Here is an 11,822-nt window from a genome sequence, read left to right as displayed (position 1 = left end):
CTCCCACCATCCTCACTCAGATGATGGAAGACAATCTTAATCACTCAATCAGTTTATCAGCATCTATGACTCATCCTGGCGCACTTAACTGCTATTAAGCTATACTATATCGTGGGTCATGTCTCAGCATTTAACTAAGTGTACGTCTTTTCTGCGTGCATTCTGAACTTCATTCATATTCTCGGGTTTGCTCACTTGGCTCGCATCAATCCAGGCTATGATATTCATGCATTACTGTACTCCAGCTAACAGCTCGTGCTTACTTATTTACATCTCCCTCTTCGCCCGGACATCGGCTCGTGCTGCAATCTAAGAGCTCTTCAGTTTACCGATGGTAAATAATGCATAACTGGTTGTGGCGTCTTAATAGCATATCAGGGCTTTCGTTCAGATAGGCTCAGCACCTCTGCTGCAATCAGGCATTTCTCCCTCATCCCTGCAACTCGGGCGGTGGTCCTCCTCCGCCTTCACATCCCACATTCGCCGGACATCAGCGCGTGCTGGCTATCCAAGGTCTCTCAAACACTAAAAGAATGGTAATTATGCCTATACTGGTGGTGGTGGTTTCTTAGCACGTCAGCATACGTGTCACTGTGTTCATGTTTAACCCTGCACGTCAGGTTGTGACCTCCGTGTCCGTGTTCATGTTTAACCCTGCACGTCAGGTCGTGACCTCCGGGTTCGTGTTCATGTTTAACCCTGCACGTCAGGTTGTGACCTCCGGGTCTGTGTTCATGTTTAATATTATTGCCCGTTGTTATGCTGGATTCGTTATTCTCGCGTCCAGGTAAGAAGCTTAAAAAGGAGACTAAATGGAGTCTCTGAGAAGGTTCAAAATTGGTACTTTAATTAATAAAAAGCGCGGTAATGTTACAAGCAGGATATTGTTCAGTCAGGAGAGAAAGTCTGCAGCATTCCTCTCCCGGTGATGGCCGTGCACAAGAGAGCTTACAAGCATTCGTCTTTCCCGCTTGCTGGCTGTTCGCTCCTCCTCTCCGGGAGCTGTAGTGACGCAGGGGACTTCCCCCCTCGTTCTCCTGTGTCCGATATCGCGTTAAACAGAGGATTTCGACATTTTACATTCATTGCTTACTTCCACATGCCTTTTCTCCTCCTTATCTCTTTCATAACATTATATGTAATACATGTTAACGGCGTCAATAGCCACTTTAATGATACTAATGGGCAGTAGTCCCGGATGTCGTCATGACGGATTTTCAGAATAAAAGCTTGGTATTGAGAACTTCCGGGTTTTTCCAGAATAAAATAGCATTTAAACTGACGGTATGTTTAAGGTACATTATGCCATAAAACATTGATTTTAATTTCTAACACCGTACGGCCGGGATGCCCCGTACGGCCAGGAAGGACGCCTGGGAGGCATCAGTACGTCTAAATTCCCACATGTATTAACCTCTCATTTTCATCCATAGATTTCCACTGCATCCCACAAGGTAAGATGTCTTCACGTTCAGTACTTCATACTTCACTTCTTTTGGGGGTTCATCGGAAACGGTTCTTTCCCTTCCCGAATGATGTCCTACAAAACCAGGGCCTAGTCGCCAAAACACATTTCATTCACTTGTTATAAACTGTCATCATTATGTTTCATTTATATAATGTGACCGATAATAAACATGTATTTCATACATCACGTCTCTCCTGATTGAAATGAAGCTGAGCGCAAGTTCAGACAGGAAGACCTAACACTCCGTATTGCTCGTCATTGCAATACTCGCTCCCTCCACTGGATGACAGGGAGCGCCACTCCTTAGCCAACATATCACTTCCCTCCATTCACAAGCCTAATTATCGCACCTGTTAAACCCTCTATATATGCTCTCCCCTTTCCTATCAGCTGTCTTCCAGGCGTCAACGCGCAACCCTCCTCCACCCCTTCGCCTCCTGCTTCCAACTCAGGGCCAAGCTCAACCTTCTCCCTTCCATACCCTAGGGACCAGAGGGTACAATGGTTGGACATTTACTACCGGCCGCGGTATGCCTAGTGTACAGGGTCCATATAACCGACTTAATGCATAGCGGGAAGTCGGTTATATAGACATCAACAGAATAAGTGTTTAACGGTGTTTTAAACTAGTTTATGCGGGGAAAAGAGTGCTCAAAATCGGATTCAACAGGCCATCCACACCGACTCCCATTAAAAGTGATTGAAATGTACAGGAATCTGTCCATTTCAATCACATTTGATGACCCGTCCAGGGTGACATTCTTCCCCAGGAATTAGTGTCTGAAAGCTGGCTAACATTACTTTAAATACAGTGTGCACATGGCTTTATTACCCATGAAATAGTGTGTGAAAGCTGGGTGAGTTTGATGTGAATTTAAGGAAGATATGGCCATTTCATCCACACCTCACGACTCCCATTAAAAGTGATTGAAATGTACAGGAATCTGTCCATTTCAATCACATTTGATGACCCGTCCAGGGTGACTTTCTTCCCCAGGAATTAGTGTCTGAAAGCTGGCTAACATTACTTTAAATACAGTGTGCACATGGCTTTATTACCCATGAAATAGTGTGTGAAAGCTGGGTGAGTTTGATGTTAATTTAAGGAAGATATGGCCATTTCATCCACACCTCACGACTCCCATTAAAAGTGATTGAAATGTACAGGAATCTGTCCATTTCAATCACATTTGATGACCCATCCAGGGTGACTTTCTTCCCCAGGAATTAGTGTCTGAAAGCTGGCTAACATTACTTTAAATACAGTGTGCACATGGCTTTATTACCCATGAAATAGTGTGTGAAAGCTGGGTGACTTTGATGTGAATTTAAGGAAGATATGGCCATTTCATCCACACCTCACGACTCCCATTAAAAGTGATTGAAATGTACAGGAATCTGTCCATTTCAATCACATTTGATGACCCGTCCAGGGTGACTTTCTTCCCCAGGAATTAGTGTCTGAAAGCTGGCTAACATTACTTTAAATACAGTGTGCACATGGCTTTATTACCCATGAAATAGTGTGTGAAAGCTGGGTGACTTTGATGTGAATTTAAGGAAGATATGGCCATTTCATCCACACCTCACGACTCCCATTAAAAGTGATTGAAATGTACAGGAATCTGTCCATTTCAATCACATTTGATGACCCGTCCAGGGTGACTTTCTTCCCCAGGAATTAGTGTCTGAAAGCTGGCTAACATTACTTTAAATACAGTGTGCACATGGCTTTATTACCCATGAAATAGTGTGTGAAAGCTGGGTGAGTTTGATGTGAATTTAAGGAAGATATGGCCATTTCATCCACACCTCACGACTCCCATTAAAAGTGATTGAAATGTACAGGAATCTGTCCATTTCAATCACATTTGATGACCCGTCCAGGGTGACTTTCTTCCCCAGGAATTAGTGTCTGAAAGCTGGCTAACATTACTTTAAATACAGTGTGCACATGGCTTTATTACCCATGAAATAGTGTGTGAAAGCTGGGTGAGTTTGATGTGAATTTAGGGAGGGAGAGCAGCAGCAGCAGCCGCCGCAGCAGCAGCAGCAGCAGCAGGCTGTGACCCTGGCGGAAATACATTGATTGTTTTAGCCAGGAATAAGTGTTTAGAAGGCGGGTAAAGTGTTCCTGCAGCTCCTCCATGACGGTAATAATGATTAGATATAATTGCCAGGGCAGAAAGCTCTTTTTAAAAGTGAAAAAACGATTTGAAACCGTTTGAAATGACTGGCGGGTGCTGATGGAAAGCAGGCGGAAATAAATGGATTGTTTACCCAGGAAAAGGTGTTTAAAAGGCGGGTAAAGTGTCCCTGCAGCTCCTCCATGACGGTAATAATGATTAGAAATCATTTACAGGGCAGAAAGCTGTTTTTAAAAGTGAAAAAACGATTTGAAACCGTTTGAAATGACTGGCGGGTGCTGATGGAAAGCAGGCGGAAATAAATGGATTGTTTACCCAGGAAAAGGTGTTTAAAAGGCGGGTAAAGTGTCCCTGCAGCTCCTCCATGACGGTAATAATGATTAGAAATCATTTACAGGGCAGAAAGCTGTTTTTAAAAGTGAAAAAACGATTTGAAACCGTTTGAAATGACTGGCGGGTGCTGATGGAAAGCAGGCGGAAATAAATGGATTGTTTTACCCAGGAGAAGGTGTTTACAAGGCGGGTAAAGTGTTCCTGCAGCCCCTAAGTGCCTGATTGTTTCAGAGACCCATAGCCGTGACACAGTGAACCATTTACATCCAAAAGTATCCATTTAAAAGTCATTTGTGTAGGGGGAAAAGGGTGCAGAGAGAAGCCTGAAAATGCCTCTCCAGCACCACAGAGAGCTCGCAGGTGCTGGAGAGGGGGAGACAGGCTCACAGGCAGGCCCGGGGACCCCTGCAGAACCCACAGCTGCTGGGTATCGACAAGGCGGTTTGGCAGTCCGCCTTTCAGCACCCAAACTCGGCCCTGAGACAGCCAGCCAGCCCCCCTCAGCTACAAGGAGCCAATAGCCCTCCAAACTCTTTGCTTACGGCCATACCACTCTGAGCACGCCCGATCTCGTCCGATCTCGGAAGCTAAGCAGAGTCGGGCCGGGTCAGTACTTGGATGGGAGACCGCCTGGGAATACCCGGTGCTGTAAGCTTTTGGTTGTTAAATACAGGCACATCCGTGGTGATAAGACAATATTTATAACCGAAAATAGCATGCTACACGTGGGTAGATTAGTTGCAAAGGTCGGGTGGTCTGTTTTAAGTCAGTTTCAAATTAAAATGGGTCATTCAGAAAGTGATATTTCTGAATAAATAGCACTTTCTGAACACATGTCAAACAGACATTCCTATTAAAAGTTATCAATTAGTAGCACGATCGGACACGAGCACTCTGTTTATTTCACACTGCAAGGAGACCGAGCTTGAAAAGCACCTCTCTGTGGCCGCTCCAAGACCCCCAAAACACGGACTAAGGAGCTCCAGGATCCCTCCCTGCCTTGAGAAAACAGGCTAGTTCACACTTACATTACGTACACCGACAAAGCCACCTCTTCGGGGCCGCTCCAAGACCCCCAAAACACGGACGCAGCAGCCCCAGCATCTCTCCCTGACATGAGCAAACAGGTTATTTCAGACTTCCATGACATACCCCGGGGAAAAGCACCTCTCTGTGGCCGCTCCAAGACCCCCAAAACACGGACTAAGGAGCTCCAGGATCCCTCCCTGCCTTGAGAAAACAGGCTAGTTCACACTTACATTACGTACACCGACAAAGCCACCTCTTCGGGGCCGCTCCAAGACCCCCAAAACACGGACGCAGCAGCCCCAGCATCTCTCCCTGACATGAGCAAACAGGTTATTTCAGACTTCCATGACATACCCCGGGGAAAAGCACCTCTCTGTGGCCGCTCCAAGACCCCCAAAACACGGACTAAGGAGCTCCAGGATCTCTCCCTGACATGCGTACTTCCAGAACCTCGCACACCTTGGGTCCCCGGGCCCCCGAACTTAAGCACTCCCCCACGGACTAAACCAAGATGATCACACCCTCAAGAATCTCGTGCCCCTGGGAATCTTAAAGGGGGGTCTACTTTGCGGTGCTTTACCGTCCGCCCATCGGCACCCATAGTCGGCCTTCTTCACAGCAGCAGCACCCAACCTCCATGGAGGATGTTTCTCGTGCCCCTGGCTACACTTAAAGGGGGTCTACTTTGCGGTGCTTTACCGTCCGCCCATCGGCACCCATAGTCGGCCTTCCTCACAGCAGCAGCACCCAACCTCCATGGAGGATGTTTCTCGTGCCCCTGGCTACACTTAAAGGGGGTCTACTTTGCGGTGCTTTACCGTCCGCCCATCAGCACCCATAGTCGGCCTTCTTCACAGCAGCAGCACCCAACCTCCATGGAGGATGTTTCTCGTGCCCCTGGCTACACTTAAAGGGGGTCTACTTTGCGGTGCTTTACCGTCCGCCCATCGGCACCCATAGTCGGCCTTCTTCACAGCAGCAGCACCCAACCTCCATGGAGGATGTTTCTCGTGCCCCTGGCTACACTTAAAGGGGGTCTACTTTGCGGTGCTTTACCGTCCGCCCATCAGCACCCATAGTCGGCCTTCTTCACAGCAGCAGCACCCAACCTCCATGGAGGATGTTTCTCGTGCCCCTGGCTACACTTAAAGGGGGTCTACTTTGCGGTGCTTTACCGTCCGCCCATCGGCACCCATAGTCGGCCTTATTCACAGCAGCAACACCCAACCTCCAGTGGAGGATGTTATCATGCCCCTGGCAACACTGGTAAACACTGGTAACATATGTCTAGCCGCTGACAGGAACTTGACATCGGAACTTGACATCGCATTTCCATTGAGCGGACTCCCGTACATGGGAAGGGCAAGTCCCACGGTACCTCCGTTCATAAGGCTGACATTTGCCTTACAACCGGACCTAACCACTTATCACCACCACCAGGTCTAGACCCAGGGGGGTTCATCGGAAACGGTTCTTTCCCTTCCCGAATGATGTCCTACAAAACCTGGGCCTAGTCGCCAAAACACATTTCATTTCATTCACTTGTTATAAACTGTCATCATTATGTTTCATTTATATAATGTGACCGATAATAAACATGTATTTCATACATCACGTCTCTCCTGATTGAATTGTAGTCTTTCTAGTTGCGTATTTTTCATAGTCTTGTATTTCAACAGTTTTACGACAAACTGTGACTTTTTTGACATGAAAATAAATGTTTAAGATTGGCAAACATCATATGTGTAATTCGTGGGATAATTCAAATCAAATCAAGTTTTATTTATATAGCACATTTATAAACGATTTTTGGTCGAGCTAAAGTGCTGTACAAAATAGCCTACAGTAGAGACACTTTACAGCTAATACAATAGCACAGATTGTTCAGAATATCAGTATGAGAAAAAACGACACCCTCTATCCTTAGACCCTCACATTGAAGGAAAAACTTCCAGAGAAAACCCACAGTTTAAAGGGAAAAAATGGGAGAAACCTCAGAGAGAGCAACAGAGGAGGGATCCCTCTCCCAGGAGGACGGACAGACGTGCAATAGATGCCGTGTGTAAATCGAAGAGATAATACATTTTACAGCATGTAGACCGAATGTTAGGAAATGCATGTGTCTGTAATAAGAAGATGAATCCACGAGGATGTCAGCTACAATCCTGTGGAAGCCTTCAGGGAAGCAGCATGACGAGACCCAGGCAGGACCGCAGAGACAGGTTTAGCCACGACCCGAAGTCCACGACTTAATCCAGAACTCAGGATAGAGGATCCAAGACACAGGACTACAGCAAGAGGATCAGCCTCGACTCCGGATCCCGGCGTAGATATAGACACAAAACAAGAAAAAATGTGGCTGGGTTAATCGGAACAAGAGAATACACAGACACAGACACAGACAGACAGACAGACAGACAGACAGACAGACAGACAGACAGACAGACAGACAGACAGACAGACAGACGGAATAACAAGCACTCCCTTAGAATAGGTTGAAGGCAAAGGGTAGCAAGTAAGAGAGTAAGAAACATAGGTGGAGAGGCACACTCAGGGAACAAGGTCCCCACTGGAGCCTTAGTTGGAAATGTATGAGAGATAGGGAGGTACGCTATGTCTACGAATCGTAACACTCCCCGGCCTGTCCAAGCCACTCTACAAACCGTTTCCCTCTAATAAAACCTTGAGAGGTTGGAGAGGGAAAAGGTCTTGGATAAAAGTTATTCTTGATAAGAGAAGCCTAGAAGGCCAGAGAGAAAAAGTGAGTTTTAAGTGTTGATTTAAAAACCCCCAGGGTCTGGGCCGACCTCACATGGAGGGGCAAAATGTTCCAGAGCCTGGGGCCCGCTGCTGAGAATGCTCGGTACCCTCTGGTTTTGAGCCTGGTATTAGGCACCATCAGCAGCAGCTGATCAGCCGACCTTAAGGCTCTGCCTGGGGTGTAGCGATGGAGGAGTTCGGCTACATGGGCCGGAGCCAGCCCATTTAGGGCTTTGAAAACAAATAAAAGGATTTTAAAATCTATTCTGAACCGAACTGGAAGCCAGTGCAATGAGGCCAGAATTGGGGTGATGTGGTCACGCTTTTTATGGCCAGTGAGAAGACGTGCAGCTGCGTTCTGCACTAGCTGCAGGCGTCTAATTGAGGCCTAGTCCATACCCACATACAGAGCATTGCAGTAATCCAGTCTCGAGGTATCAAAGGCGTTAATAACCCTTTCTAGGTCTTTAAAAGATAAAAACGACTTGGTCTTAGCCAATAGTCGTATTTTAAAAAAGCAGGCCTTGACTACGGTGCTGACCTGCTTATCAAATTTAAAGGCGCGATTGATAATTCGGTGATGTATATCCCCCCCCCCCCCCTCTCTCTGGTCGCTGAAATGGGGAATTGAAATTACGGGCCAAAAGTTGTATTTGCAAGTAATAAAGTAAGCAGAGGACACCAAACCAACTGAGACTTGTCTGTCCGCCGCATCTGCGCACTGTACAACACACACCTACACACTGTACAACACACACATACACACTGTACAACACGCACCTACACACTGTACCACACACACCTACAGCTCCTAAAGCATAATCAGGCTACAGCCGTTGTGTATTTTATTATGTGAAGCACTAAATGGTCTTAGAAAAATATCGACTCTTTGTTTGTAGATATCTACTAAACTACAGCAAATAAAGAGAATAATGTATGCCTGTTATACTGAGTGATATATATTTTACACACTGCTCTGCTTTCTGCACCTCACAGCTGTTATCACTGTAAACATCGCGTTGCGATGAGAGCAGGTTCTAAAATAATATCCAGGGGATGCATGCAGAGCTGTCATTGGCTGAGATAAGTCCGGCCGTGCGTCACGCCTCCACCGTTCCCGGAAATGCATCCGCGGAGGAGCCGTGGAGGACCCATCAGTGTATCTTCGGTTATAGCTCCTCCAGAGAGCCTCCTCGACGCTCGATCCTCGGTGTGCATTTAGAGAAATGAGACGTCCTTCAAAATGGCGCGCTGAAATTCATTTCCGGGTCACTACCGGAGGACCGAGGAGTCGAGGAGGGGAAATTTGAGTATTGAGAAGCCTCTCTAGACAAGACAAAACACAACACAGACAGAAACAGGCAAGACAGGAGGTGAAGACCTTTCAAAATAAAACATGAAACAAAAGACAGAAAAAGACAAGACAAAATACAATAAAGACAGATCTTGATAGGAACCTATACGACAAACTCTTCTTGATTTCAATTCAACCCTTTAATATTTGATAGCATTGAAACATTGCAGATTAAATAAATATATTTAAAAAAGGGAACGTTATGGATGTTAATACATTTTATTTAAATGTGATTAATTCCAAACAGTTTTCATAAAACAGTAACAAGTTTGTTTAAAAGCACAACACATTAACATACATGGAGACACATGGTTATTACTTGATGGTTATTCCAACTGCATCTGGCTCATGGGCAACGTATAACTGCATGCTGTGCATCACGAGCCTCTGTTGCACTTCGACCTCTGCTGTTCCCTGTATACACAAACAAAACACTAAATTGAGTACAAATCAGGACACACCATGTGTTTTCCTCAACAACAAAAATCCAATCCGTCTTGAAATCATAACGCGCCAGTTTACATTAGCTGTTAACAGACGGTAACAGAGGTGCTCACATGCATTGCAAGGGGTTTAAGTACGGTGGCCGGCAGGTGCAAACGCGGAACAACGGCCCAAAACGCATACAAATAATGCAATGAAAAACAAACAAACCCCGAAAACAAACGCAACAAAAAAACACTGCAAATTATGGAGGACGGAACATGACTTAAGTATAAATAAATGTGTAAATAAATGTATGAAGAAATACTGGAATAAATAAATAAATACGTAAATAAATAAATAAATACAGGAATAAATAAATACAGGAATAAATAAATGACGAAATAAATACAGAAATAAATAAATGTTGAAATGAATACACAAATAAATAAATAAAAGAATAAATAAATATGGAAATAAATACACCAATGTATAAATAAATAAAAGTCGAAAATAAAACAGAACACACGTTATTATATATCTTTCATTTATTTCTACATTTACGCGACATACATTTATTTATTTATGTGACCGTATGCTAATGAGGTGGGCGGTCCTAACCTCAGTCTGAAGCAGGATTCGCCAATTGTTGGAGCCAGGCAGAAGCAATAGATTCGTGGCAAGTCACATCTGTACATTCGGTGTACAGTGTGTACATCCACGGCAACTCGCTAACGGAGCGTCCACACAGCAACGTTCGTTGACGCTTGGCGGTGGGCGTGTCTGAAGCTTGGGGATTTTTTGCGAGCAACGCGACCAAAAACCAATCACATGAATCTCCCGCCCCCGACATACAAAGCAATAGCAATGTTAAAACGAAGTAAACTGGATATAAAATCCCCAAACAGGCGAAAACCTACCAGTTTCACCCACTGTCTCTGCCACCTCCCTCCATGCCTCGCTCCTCCGGTTTGTATCCCGGTAGATGAACAGAGACTGATCATACAGCACCGGGTGATTCACTACCGCTATAATGAATTTTCCCTCCATTTTTTGGAATATGAGGAAATGACCTGCGTAGTCTCTCCCAGCATACACGCGGTTTGATTGGCTAGCGCTTGTACTGGCAGATTTCATTGGCTGACGCTTCTGCCGAGGCGCCAAAAGTTGAACATTGTTCAACTGTTGAAGCGAGCAACGCCAGCAACGCTCCACGCCGCTTCCCAAAATGCAGTTCGGCTAAAAGTGACGTCACCCCATTCAAAGTGAATGGGCAGAAGCGTTGTAAGCTTCAACGCACGCCACTGTGTGGACGGGCCGTAATAATGGCTTCGGCTGGAAGGGACGCTGGCAGACCTTTTCCGGGATGCGGCTAACCAGCTTGAAAACTGTAAGTGACTCATGTTTAGGTCTAGCGCAGGGGTCTCCAACCTTTCTCCACCTGAGAGCTACTTTGAAAAAATGAAAGTGCCCAAGAGCTACTTGCATCGCATCGCTTACATTTATTCACATAGCACTCATCAGTTGAATTAAGCTACTATTGTGTGCAATTGCAATACCTAAAGCTTATCTAAAATCTTAACTTCACATCAAGGTCCAAGAAAACGACAATTTCTAACATATTAATATGGACAACATAGTAAGTACATCACTGAAGATTCACATACATGTCCAAGAGCAAATTACAATGTTTTCACTTCTTAGTATGGCCCACATAGTAAATACATCGCCTTAATCACCACCTTGCAAGCATCAATGGCACGTGTGTAAAATAAGGGCATTCACTCTTTTTTACAGTCAGTGAGATGAATGGCGCTGCATGGAGTCAGTCTACCATACAGGTGTATGCTGGACCCACTTAGGTTCACTAATAGAGTCATTTACATGTTCATCAGTCGGTCTTGTTCTGTATTTAGATTTCATTCATGCCAGAAAACGCTACTTCACAAAGGGATGTATACAGAACCAAATAAAGCAGACATGTTCAGTGCTGCTTAGTGAATGTTCTTATAGTTTTCTGGGCGTATACAAGGCTCCAGAAATGTTGTGAGTTTTGCTGAGACTTAAGCTGAACATGATTTTGGAGATTTATAACCTCCATCTCCACAGGATTGACACCGAACAGTGCAGCCATATTTTCTTCTTCTTCGTGTTGACATGAAATTATAAACCATAATTAATCAATTGTATAGGTCTAGCCTCCCTATATCTGTGTGTGACATTTTTCCATCCTCAAAAACAAAAAACTAATACAGCTGCAGTCTAGCAACGGTCTTCTGTTAAAAAAAGGACACTGAATGTCCTGAAT

At 45.1% G+C, this 11,822-nt stretch overlaps 1 non-coding gene across 1 annotated transcript; it reads left to right on the top strand.

Annotated features, from left to right (window-relative positions):
* Positions 1–4,484: 4,484 nt before the first annotated feature.
* LOC117464105 (5S ribosomal RNA) lies at positions 4,485–4,603 on the top strand. Its single transcript, XR_004554003.1, has one exon. It is a non-coding gene; the product is annotated as a 5S ribosomal RNA (ribosomal RNA).
* The last annotated feature ends 7,219 nt before the right edge of the window (positions 4,604–11,822 follow it).

The sequence above is a fragment of the Pseudochaenichthys georgianus genome, chromosome 18, assembly GCF_902827115.2.
Source record: "Pseudochaenichthys georgianus chromosome 18, fPseGeo1.2, whole genome shotgun sequence".
Taxonomy (NCBI): Eukaryota; Metazoa; Chordata; class Actinopteri; order Perciformes; family Channichthyidae; genus Pseudochaenichthys; species Pseudochaenichthys georgianus.
This window is presented reverse-complemented; position numbering and strand designations above follow the sequence as displayed.